At 36.4% G+C, this 12,670-nt stretch overlaps 1 long non-coding RNA gene across 1 annotated transcript in view; it reads right to left on the minus strand.

Moving 5' to 3' along the window:
• Nucleotides 1–3,596: 3,596 nt before the first annotated feature.
• LOC129450349 (uncharacterized) overlaps nt 3,597–12,670 on the minus strand; it is a 45,221-nt gene continuing 36,147 nt past the window's right edge. Inside the window, exon 3 of the long non-coding RNA XR_008646312.2 lies at nt 3,597–4,375. This is a non-coding gene — a long non-coding RNA (uncharacterized lncRNA). The remainder of the gene's footprint in view (nt 4,376–12,670) is intronic.

Consider the following 12,670-nt stretch of genomic DNA (forward strand, 5'->3'; position numbering starts at 1 on the left):
ACTTCTGTCCGGCAGCTCTACCAGCTAATGTAGTTTATGTGTTTTATGGCTTTAACTAGCCTACACTACATGTGTGTGCGTACGTGTGTTTGTGTGTGTGTGTACACATATTTGTGTGTGTTTGAGGTGGAGCAGAGTAAAGGCATAGCATGCCATTCCTGAGCTGACTGTATTATAACAACGGTGAGAAAAGTTGATTAAACTCCTAACTGTCAAACTGCTTTTGCGATTAATGTCAATCGTGCCAAACAATTCACCCAATGTTCCCTAAGTGTCATCCGCCCTCTACAGTCAGGTCATAGGCCCATCTCAGTACCAGGCCCATGACCAAAAGGCTTTAAAACTTCTTTTTTTAAATCCTTAAAATAAGGATGTAATGCAATGTAACAATGCGTTTAGGCATTGTTTAGTTTGTTGAATAACATCTCAATGCATGTTGATGCATTTTTTTACAGTTTTTTTAGTGCTGGGCAAAGATTAATCGCGATTAATCGCATGCAAAATAAAAGTTAATTTTTGCATAATATATGTGTGTGTGCTGTGTGTAATTATTATTATATTTAATCATAATCACATACATACATACATTTCAGTAATGTTTTATTTATATATCATTTTTAAAAAAAGGAATATATAATATAGAATATATAAAAATTTGTACTGGGCATAGATTAATCGCGATTAATCGCATACAAAATAAAAGTGATTTTTGGCATAATATATGAGTATGTGCGGTGTGTAATTATTATCTATAAATAAATACACACACATTCATGTATGTATTTAAGAAACATTTACAAGTTTATATATTCATTTATATTTTTATATATTCTATATTAAATATAAATTAAAAAAATGTATATATAAGTAAAACAATACTGAAATGAATATATGAATGTGTGTGTGGTTAAATATACATAATAATTAGACACAGTACACGCACATATATTATGCCAAAAATCACTTTTATTTTGTATGCGATTAATCGTGATTAATCTTTGCCCAGCACTAATAAAAATATATAAAAAATATATACACATGTTAATGCTTCTTAAAAACATTCATGAATGTGTGTGTATTTATATATACATAATATTTACACACGAATAAGCACACACTTGTATATTATGCTAAAAACCCCTTTTATTTTGTATGCGATTAATCGGGATTAATCTTTCCCTAGCACTAGTTTTTTTTTTCGATTTCCCAATTGAAAAAATTGTCAGTGGTACAACCAAATGATTATATAACTTACTAATGGTACCAACCACCTGACTTTTTCAAGGGCTCATTATAGTAGTCCTACGGCATAGCCTTGACACCGTAGGCTACGCGTCGGTTTTCATATATAGGCTACTTCTGCGTCATCGTCCGCATTAACGTGCACTTACACATGGAGACCGCTAGTAGGCAGTATCCATGTATGTTACCCACAGTAGCAATAAAACAGCTGAAGAAGGAGGTGCTTGGCCATTAAACCCTCCATAGACGAAGAAGCAGGAGCAGCAGTTTGTTGATTATGATTTGAGAAGATTAGCTGTGATGGAGGTAAATGGAGAGCGACAATTGTTGCAGCTTGAGTTTATCACTCTTCAACTTGTTTTTACCGTCCTTAGCAAAAATCCAGATGGGAGGGGTTCTAGCGGTCCAATTACAGCGCTTTCGGTCCATGTAAATACAATGTAATGCATTGTTACAATTTTGCAGAGATGCACATCAGGCTACGTATAGCCTATGCATTGCCCACGGCATAGAACCTGCGGCATAGCACCTATGCACGACTATAAATCACACTTAACAAGCTTCTACTTGGATGCCTGTATTGACTTTTGCCTGTGCTACTAAGCACATAAATGCAGTTTTTAATTATATTTGATGAAACACCGTTTTCCTTGTTTTATATTGGTTGCACCACCTGACACAGAAATTGTACCTTTTTACTTATTACATGAAAATAGCTATTTAATATGTTTGAGCAAATCTACAAACCTTTTCATTCAGCCAGAAGGATCACTTGGGGTCCTCTGAATGATTTTTTAGTAAAATGCCCATATTTGTGGTTGTACCACCCTGACATTTAAGAATATCCAAATTGTTGAACAAAAGTTTTTCAATTATCTCGGAGTATAAAATAATGCCACAATATTTTAAACACCATTTCTAAAAGTTATCTTAATCTGTTTGTTCGGACAGTTGCACCACCTGACATTTTACAACTTTGAGATACCAAAACATAAAGTGGCACAGGAAATAATGCACATACACAAACCCAGCATGTATTGTCATTGACCCACCAGTAAAAGTTTTAGACCGTTGGGTGTTACAGCTCTCACAGTATAACACAATTAAATATCATGACTTCACGATAGCATAATGCAGGTGTGAGAGCTATGAGCTCACGGTGTACAATCCAATGCTTTGTATGGGTGTTTGTGATGAGCAATAAGCTCTTGCTAAATCTACTACGGCATACTGAAGTACCTTATAAAGAAGTCGGAGACACAATGAGAAAAAACAGGAAAACGCATGTCCGGGCTGGATCCTCAGGACTTTGCGGAGAATGTTGGCTACGGCAGGCTATTACTGTAAATCAGATGTGTTTAACACAGGGGTTAGGCCAGGGTTTGGCCTGAAAGCGTAGGCTGTACAGTGTCTGCAGGACGGTGTGCACACTCAGCTATGACTTTTTTGGATATTATTCATGTGTGCACGTATTTGCCTGCATTTGTGTGAATGCATGTTTGTACGTGTATGTCTGAACATTAGGTGATCTAAGATTAAGGCGTGTTCTCTATAAATTGCAGTGTGTACCTTATTTGATCTTGGTAACATTGCAGGGTTTGGCACTTTTGCATTGATGTAGTACTATAACCAACAGCAGGGTGTGGCATTTTTAATGCACTGCATTGACCCTAAATATGTGCATGGCAAAAATGCATTGTGAAAAACTGTGTAGGGATGGTTGATAGCCAAGATAAATAAAATTTTACTAACTATTCATTTATACTTGCACATGCACAAACACAGAATAGAAAGAAATTGCAATACCTAGATGTGGTTATAAATATAATTAACCTACTGTATATGCATTGAAGGAATAACTTTGATGATGACAGATAAAGATCTAGAGCAGGTTGTAAAAAACTGGCTAGGTGACAAGATAAGACACACCCTTGGATTGTTGACTTAAAGTATTGCACAATACATACATAGCCCCTAAAAATAATGCTTTGAAATACTCAAGCAAGTTCGGTATAGATTAACATAAACATGCATTTAATAAAACCCAGATGTGTATAGTGTTTACAGTGCTATTTTATTTTAAGCATGAACTGCGCAGATGTGCAGTTATCACAACAACAACAAAAAAACCGTAAGGCATGTGGCTGGGCCACCTGTCAGTCATGAGAAGGGTGGAATCATTGTCAGATGAGCACCATATATGGAAGTAAGAAATATCTTAACACTATCACATGCTTTTATAAGAACATAATATCTTTAGATATTTTTAATGGCACACCCAACGTCTAGACCTGATAAAATAATCTACCTATCTTATCTTGATAAAGAGCATTTGGTTAATATCATTATATAATTTCTGATGAAGATAACTATTGAAGGCTTTTGCATCTGAGCTCCTCCTTGAATAATTTTGAAGTCAAAAAGTTTTGTAATGGCAACCATTTCAACATCAATCAATAACTAATCATAGTCATACAGTATCATTCAAGTGAATATTAAGATCTGCTATATAGCGAAATGTTGCACAGCATGAATTACGTGTCATCTACAGACAAGTACATTTGCCTGGGGACATTACTATGGTATGTGTTTTTGCCTATCACCAGGAATGCTTTTAAGTTTTGTTTTTAAAGAAATAAAAGGGTCACAGGTTAATATATATACGTCCATCAAAGAACATCTGATTTAAGTGAAAGTTTATGCAGGTCATCTGCATTTTTGATACACATTGAGATATAGCTTGAGATGTGAATTAGGTTTATGTAGCATGGCTTCAGTAACAGTATCTGCAAAGGCATGTTCAGGACTTGCAAATTGCCTTAAAAAAAAAAAACTCAGGGTGCACTATAGATTTACTCCCACTTTTTTATTTAAACACATTGAATTCATTGGGTTTGTACATGTACCTAAACATTGTACTACAAAAACAAAATGTAGATCGGTAGGTCTCGATAATTTCAGGATAAATCACAGTATAAAAATTCGTGCTCAGGGCATTGAAACCTGTCAGGTTTGTATTTCTTTGCAAATGCAAAATGGACTGCAGCCCACCTCCATGATGTGAAACTACACCATTCCCAGCCAAACAAGTTTGGCCTTTCTTGAATGGTCAGAATGCATCAAATGAAACTCCCTGCAGAGAAACACCAAATACCAAGATTATCAATGTGTCTGCAGATGTAATAAAAGATTTGTTGTTACAACTTAAAATATTAGTTAACTCAAGTATGTTGTCAACTAATATTTTTACGTTGGATTAACTCAAAATTTTAAGGAAGCACGCACACTGAAAAAATAAGGGCTGGATTTACTTAAAATCATAGTTACATCCATTTATAAGCAAGTATAACATATTTTAAGCAATTTATGCAACTGGTTAAAATTTCAAGTAAAACTTACTTAAAAAAGTGGATGCAAAAATTATGCACTATATATAACATATTTTAAGCAATTTATGCAACTGGTTAAAATTTCAAGTAAAACTTACTTAAAAAAGTGGATGCAAAAATGATGCACTATATTTTTAAGTAAATACAGCATATTATTTTTATTTAAGTTAAAATAACAAAATTAAAATAAAATTTCTTAGTTTGTGAAAATCTAATGATATGTAGAACTCTATGTATTATTATCTACAGTATAAACTGCATGTGTGCATCATAATGCCAAAATGCTTTAACAGCTACCTAATATTTCTCTTTTTTCCCCTTTTAATTGACATTATATTGCAGAATATTAGTAATAGAAAAATGAAGGTGTCTCTGTCTGTACTTGCCCCCTCTCCTACTTCATGACATGAGTATGTCTTTTGGCTTAGTGGATGGGTGTTGGCTTAAAGAACTGAGAGAACGTACTCTCTCGCATTACTCACTGTCAGAAAAAGCTGCCAACTAGTAGAAACTTTGTGAACCAACAGAGAATACCTTCAAACAAAAAAAGGTGCTGATATATTGTAAAGTAAACGGCTAAAGTCATATCTCTGTTAGCTGGCCAATTTACAGGAATGATGATATGTGTGTCAGGCACACCCGTAACTAGAAAGAGATTTTTTTGTAAAGTAATAAAACATGTATATATGTAGGGTAGGGTGATGCACACATGCAGTATACTGTAGTTTAACCATTTAATTAAGGTAGTTTTTTATATATTCAATCTAATTCTTTTATATAAAAAGCAATGTTCCCATTGTGACAACATGCGCCAGTATAGCATGAAATTACTTTTAATAATGAACCTATAGCCTGATTTAGTGGCTTTCGGCTTGGTTTATGAGCATTTATGACTTTTGAACATAATTTCATCAGACCGTTAAATTAAAAAAAAAACATCTGGAATGATTAGGCAATGAGATTTGACCAAAGACATTACATGACAAGGTTCACAATATTTTCACAATATGTGACTCTGTCTATAAAAATGTATGAGAAAGATGATAAAAAGAGCATTACTAGTTTTCATATTATTACAGCTTCAGGGCAGAATGTAACGTTAAAAATAAAAGAATGTCACAGAAGACCGTTTATTTATGCAGAAAACCGCTGCTAGCAGCTCATCAGAAATTTCCACTTCACTTGAATACTATTACCATAGAAAGCATTTAAATACTTGTTCAACACGATATTGAACCGTTAATCATGTACACTATAAAAAACCCGTTCCCCTTTAACAACTATTTCCACAAAGATGTGTAAACCACAGAATTCACTGTAAATAAATAAAAACTAAAATGCATGACCATTTTTGGACAAAAACTAGTGAACTGTAAAAGTTTATTAGCAGATGTGATTGACTGATAAGAGACACACAATGCTCCTGGTTTGGCACACAGACAACAAGTGTTGGGTAAGGATAGGAGTTCCTAGGAATTTCCAACATATTTTGTCTTATACGAATGACATAATTTCACTGAAGTGACAACATGTAATAATTAATGCTAACCTTTGAAAACACAATATACATTTCCAAATCACAACGTAAATAGGATATTACGTTTAATTTTGTGAATAAAAATGTAATTATGTAAGCATTTTTTGAGAGATCTGTGCATTTTTATGCATGCATGTTTTCATTTTATGTAAGGTTGCCAAGCTCGGGAATTTTGAAAATATTAGAAGTTGGAAGCTTCACTGTGCGTTTACACCGGACACGAGAGGCGGCAAAAACGCGCTATTGGCGCGTAGTTGGACGCTTGAACATTTTTAGTTTACTCACTTCATTTGCGCGTGAAAGTCACGCGTGTAATTCTAGTCATTTGAGTCATTCACACGTAAATGGGAGGGGCTTACATATTGTTTGACCTCCTCGCTCACTTTCTTCCAAAATTATCCTTTTATTTACGGTAAAAGTACAAAGGTTTCTCGTGTAGCGATGATGATTGTCCTCCATAGTTGCTTTGTTTTTCTGTCTCCGCTTGCTTCCTGTAATCACGTCACTGCTACAGTAGATCAAGCTCCTGATTGGTTAACGTGGCGCAAAAATCTGCCAAAGTTCAGATTTTCAACTTGCGCGGATTACACAGCAACGCTCAATTTGCGCATAACGCGTCTGGTGTAAACGCACCACAATAGATTAAAGAAAATGATTTGTACATTTTGGGTAATTTATACAAATTGTATCAAACTAATTTGTACGGTTTACAAAGAATGGTGTAAAAAAGGAAAAACATCCAGTATGTGGCAGTCCTGTGGGCAAAAATGCCTTGTTGATGCTAGAGGTCAGAGGAGAATGAGCCGACTGATTCAAGCTGATAGAAGAGCAACTTTGACTGAAATAACCACTCGTTACAACTGAGGTATGCAGCAAAGCATTTGTGAAGCCACAACACGCACAACCTTGAGGCGGATGGGCTACAACAGCAGAAGACCCACAGGGTACCACTCATCTCCACTACAAATAGAGGCTACAATTTGCACAAGCTCACCAAAATTGGACAGTTGAAGACTGGAAAAATGCTGCCTGGTCTGATGAGTCTCGGTTTGTGTTGAGACATTCAGATGGTAGAGTCAGAATTTGGCGTAAACAGAATGAGAACATGGATCCATCATGCCTTGTTACCACTGTGCAGGCTGTTGGTGGTGGTGTAATGCTGTGGGGGATGTTTCCTTGGCACACTTACGTCCCCTTAGTGCCATTTGGGCATCGTTTAAATGCCACGGCCTACCTGAGCATTGTTTCTGACCATGTCCATCCCTTTATGACCACCATCATCTGACGGCTACATCCAGCAGGATAATGCACCATGTCACAAAGCTCGAATCATTTCAAATTGGTTTCTTGAACATGACAATGAGTTCACGGTACTAAAATGGCCCCAACAGTCACCAGATCTCAACCCAATAGACGTCTTTGGGATGTGGTGGAACGGGAGCTTCGTGCCCTGGATGTGCATCCCACAAATCTCCATCCACTGCAAGATGCTATTCTATCAATATGGGACAACATTTCTAAAAAAATGCTTTCAGCACCTTGTTGAATCAATGCCACGTAGAATTAAGGGGTCAAAAACAGTATTAGTATGGTGTTCCTAATAATCCTTTAGGTGAGTGTACATTCCCATGTAATTTCCATAATAGCCAGAATTTTGTAACTCTACACTGTTAAAAAATTGATGTCAAAACTTAAAATAGCAGACTCTAAAAAAATGCTTTTTGGGTTGAAACAACCCAGCACGTGTTAAATTACAAACCAGCGGCTTGGGCGCGTCCCCTTTTGACCTAATGCTGGGTTGAAAATAACCCAGCATTTTTTAGAGTGCATGAAGCCAGGTTTGGAAACTCTGTTTCACACAGTATAGGAATCTTGCCAAACCCAAGAGTATGCAGGGATGAAGTCAAGAAAGTGCGGTTAGGTGGGTGGTCTTTATACAGTGATGAAGGTGGTGCTTTCTGTAACAGTAGCAGAGTCATATTTTCCCACATACAGTGCGCTACATTTCCTTTAGTCCAGTGGTTTACATAAGATTAACATCAGATGTTTCTTTTCCCCATGGAATTGTTTTTCTCCTTCAAAAGAAGTTTTTCCAAGGGGATAAGAATAGAAACAAGTGTTGGCAGAAATCAGACAGATCAAGCTTGTGTACAAAGGATAAAATGTCTGAAGACATTCAGGTCTCAACAGCCAGTTTTCCTGTAACGCCATTGTTGATGTTTTTACAGTTTTGCTGTGCTTAGCAACCACTGAGTATATGACGTAGCCCCCTTGTCCACAGTAACAGGCTGAGCTTTAATCCATTCCTACTCCCACTTTAAATAACGTCATACAATCCATTCACAATCAGTACAGAAAGACTGAAATCTGCATTGGATATGCTACCGCTATGTCTCACATTTCTTTGTTTACTTTTGCACAAAAACACTTTTTAAACAAAGTACTATAGGCCTAAAGGTTCGTGTTTGGTTCTCCAAAGAACCTTTTAAGAGTCAAGGGTACTTCAAAGAGCAATTTCAATTCCTACTATTTTAAAGTAGGAAAAACCTTGAGTCTAGTTATGCAACTCCAGCCTGCGATTTCTTCAAGCCCCACCTTTCTGTTAAGGGGGTCAGATTCATCTCACAACTATGCAAGACAAAAAATCAGCATGTAGCTCACGTAAAGGCTTTTTCCGTGCCTTTTGCATTAGTGTGAAAAAGAAATACCTGGCAAGGATTTAGGACCGAGTATTGCGGAACCGCGTAAAATTTCCATGGCAACATACAGTCACAATTCAAACAGAGACACACTCTCTCCCGTGGCAACACGTGCCAACCCTAACCGAGCGCTTTTACCATGGCAACCTGACAGCGGAACATACAGTAAAACCCTCGCCTAATGCCTTTCCACCATCTGCAGTTTGTTCTTTGCTTCACTTGCACTTACATTTGTCCAAACAGTACACATGTTTCTTATACGTTTCTGAAGTACTCCATTGTTTATGTCAAGGTATCTGGGTGTCAATTGCTATGTTAAAGGTTAAAACTTGACGGGTGATACAATGAGTCTTTCACTCAACACACAAACGCAAGAATTCTAAATATGCGTGCACATAATCCTGTGCAGACTTCATGTGTCAAACATCAGATATACTTTTACAGATGTTACTACTTCAAAACCTTTAAGCCTCAGAGTTTATCTTGCTTTATGTCTTCCACCCCCACCAATTTCAAGCTGTTACCTCTAATTTGTAATCTTTCAACAGGGGCAGAAAAAGTTGTCACTGGGAGGGTACCTTTGTAGTACCTTGTACTATTTTGGTATACAGACATACCTTTAAGGTATCAGTACTATATGTACGCCTACCTCTAAGGTACCAGTGTGTACCTTTAAGGTGCACCTTTTAGGTACAAAAGTGTATTTTTTTGGAAAGGTTCCACACCAGTGACAACTTTTGTACCTTTTCTAAGAGTGTGTTATTGGCTCCCAGTGAATTTTCCATCTTTATAATTGAATGATTTCTATTAATATCTGCATTAAAGGGACACTCCACTTTATTTGAAAATATGCTAATTTTCCAGCTCCCCTAGAGTTAAACATTTGATTTTTACTGTTTTGAAATCCATTCAGCTGATTTCCGGATCTGGCGGTACCACATTTTTAGCATAGCTTAGCATAATCCATTGAATCTGATTAGACCATTAGCATCACGCTAAAAACAACCAAAGAGTTTCGATATGTTTCCTATTTAAAAATGGACTTTTATGTAGTTAAATCGTGTACTAAGACAGATGGAAAATTAAAAGTTGCGATTTTCTAGGCAGATATAACTAGGAACTATACTCTCATTCTGGCGTAATAATCAAGGACTTTGCTGCCGTAACATGGCTGCAGGAGCCGCAATAATATTATGCACCAGCCGAAAATAGTCACCTTGGTTACTTTCAATAGCAGGGGGCTATTTTCGGCAGTGTAATATCATTGTGCTTCCTGCAGCCATGTGTAATATCATTGTGCCTCCTGCGGTCATGTTACGGCAGCAAAGTCCTTGATTATTACGCCAGAATGAGAGTATAGTTCCTAGCCATATCTGCCTAGAAAATCGCAAACTTTAAATTTTCCGTCAGTCTTAGTACACAATGTAAGTACAGAAGAGTCAAGTTTTAAATAAGAAAAATATCAAAACTCTTTGGTTATTTTTGAGAGCGATGCTAACGGCTAATCAGATTCAATGGATTATGCTAAGCTATGCTAAAAGTGGTACCGCCACACCCGAAGATCAGCTGAATGGATTCCAAAATGGTATAAACCAATTGTTTAACTTTAGGGGAGCTGGAAAAGTAGCATATTTTTTAAAAAAAGTAAAGTGTCCCTTTAGGTTTGTTCATGTGTGTGCATACATGTACTGTACTTGTGATATGCAAGTTTCCTCAATCTTTTTGACACATTGACACACAGTCTTTTACCTGCAGTAGAGACATAGGTTAGTTAATGCTTAATCCACATGGGCCAAGAGGGTGTGGATCATGCCAAGCTTAGGCGTTATCACCGTCTCTTTGTGAGTGTTGTACTTCACTCACACATATAGCGGGGCAGGGTGGAGTGACGACCGGTTTCGCTGTTATAGTTTGCAGTTTTCAAATTTTCTGAATCTTTTGCTAAATCCTAAATCAAGGTCATTTGTTCACAGACTTTGAAGATAAAACGATGTAAATGCAAAGTCATTGCATGGGGTTTAAAGAATACAAGATATAACAAGTGAAAATGCTTCTGTTTTGTATTTTTCTAATTTAATGTCACTTTTTTAGTTATCTTGTGTCTCCTATGAGACAAATAAATCTGACAATATGAACAAAAGTGTATCAAACTGCTGCAGATGTAACATCCTAAAGCATTTGTGTGCTTTCCAGGATATTTAAATCTAAGATTTATATAAGATTCAGATGTTAGTGTGTTTGCAACCCTCGAAACTATTATCCTCATGTTGAAGATATGTGTTTGGAAAGCTGGACACTCCCTCCACACACATCTCGTACTGGTTACACACACCTTCATGAGATAGTGGAAGTTATATTGGCCAAAAGGCGTTGAACAAAGCCCACACTGTCTGAAAATAGAACAGTATTTACCACTTTACACATGCAGGCTAAGGGAACTGTCATTGAAAAATCGCCTTCAATGTTCAGCATGAGAACTTTTGACAACTGAGAGAACTCGAAAAAGTACACTACAAGTCCGTGCATGAATCATTTCTTAAATTTCTTGGGTGAAACAGTAGTCATGAAGTGCTCAGCGTTATCTGAAGTGTGTATGTGGAGAGTGAATTGATGTTATAGAAGCAATTAAACTGAAAGATTTTGGCATGATTGTGTAACTCAGCTGCAGATCAAAGCAATGATTGTAAAGCTGTAGAAACAAAAAAACTCAACCTCCTAACTCCACAAGACACAGATTGTGTGCACAGATTATTCACTCTCATTCACAAAAAGACTATGATAATGATAATGCAGACAGAAATGTGCGTGCTATGAAATCTCTAGCGTGGAGGTTCCTATACATTTATGTACACACAACCACACACATTTTTGACAGCAATGCGGCAGCAGTTTGTGTTGGAAACATGCTGACCTCATAAACACCAGTATGTTCACAGAAACATCCCCTATACCATTTAAAATTGAGTAAACACACCATCAGCCATATTCCTGTTGAACTCATTTTGAGTTAAGAGACGTTTTTTGTAACTGCACTCAAAATGCTCCTTTCAATCTGAAAGCAATAAAATACTGATGCAATACGAGGTGAAGAAGTTTGCATGCGTTTAACCAAGAGATTTTATCAAAGTGCCCCGCCCGGAATTTGGTTTTTGCAATGCCACATAAAATTCTGGAAGTCACCATCTGTTTTAAATCTAGAAATAAGTTTTAGCAATTAAAAAAGTAAACAAAAAAACTTTTTTTATAAGAAACGTTTAATTTTGTGCTATTTTTAGTTTATTAGGAAAACGTTAAAGAAAATCACCACCGTTTTTCAATATTTTACTTTGTTCTTACCTTAACTAAGAAAAATTAATACATACCTATTTATTTTATGCGTGCATGTTTAATCTTTGTACAGCGCGTTGTGAATGTGTTAGCATTTAGCCTAGCCTCATTCATTCCTTAGGATCCAAACAGGGATGAATTTAAAAACCACCCAACACTTCCATGTTTTCCCAATTTAAAGACTGTTACATGAGTATGTACACGAGTAGGTATGGTGGCACAAAATAAAACTTGTTTGGAGCCATAGGAATGAATGGGGCTAGGCTAAATGCTAATACATTCAAGAAGCGCTGTACAAAGATTAAATGTGCGTGCATTGAAAAAAGATAGGTATGTATTCGTCTAAGTTGAGGTAAAAACAAAGTAAAATATTGAAAAACGGTGGTGTTTTCCTCTAAATCCAATAAAAATGGAAGATTTTCTTAATCTTTAATACACAAAACACTTTTTGTTTCGAAAATTCTCTAATCATACTG

Source organism: Misgurnus anguillicaudatus, chromosome 8, assembly GCF_027580225.2.
Source record: "Misgurnus anguillicaudatus chromosome 8, ASM2758022v2, whole genome shotgun sequence".
In the NCBI taxonomy this organism is placed as follows: Eukaryota; Metazoa; Chordata; class Actinopteri; order Cypriniformes; family Cobitidae; genus Misgurnus; species Misgurnus anguillicaudatus.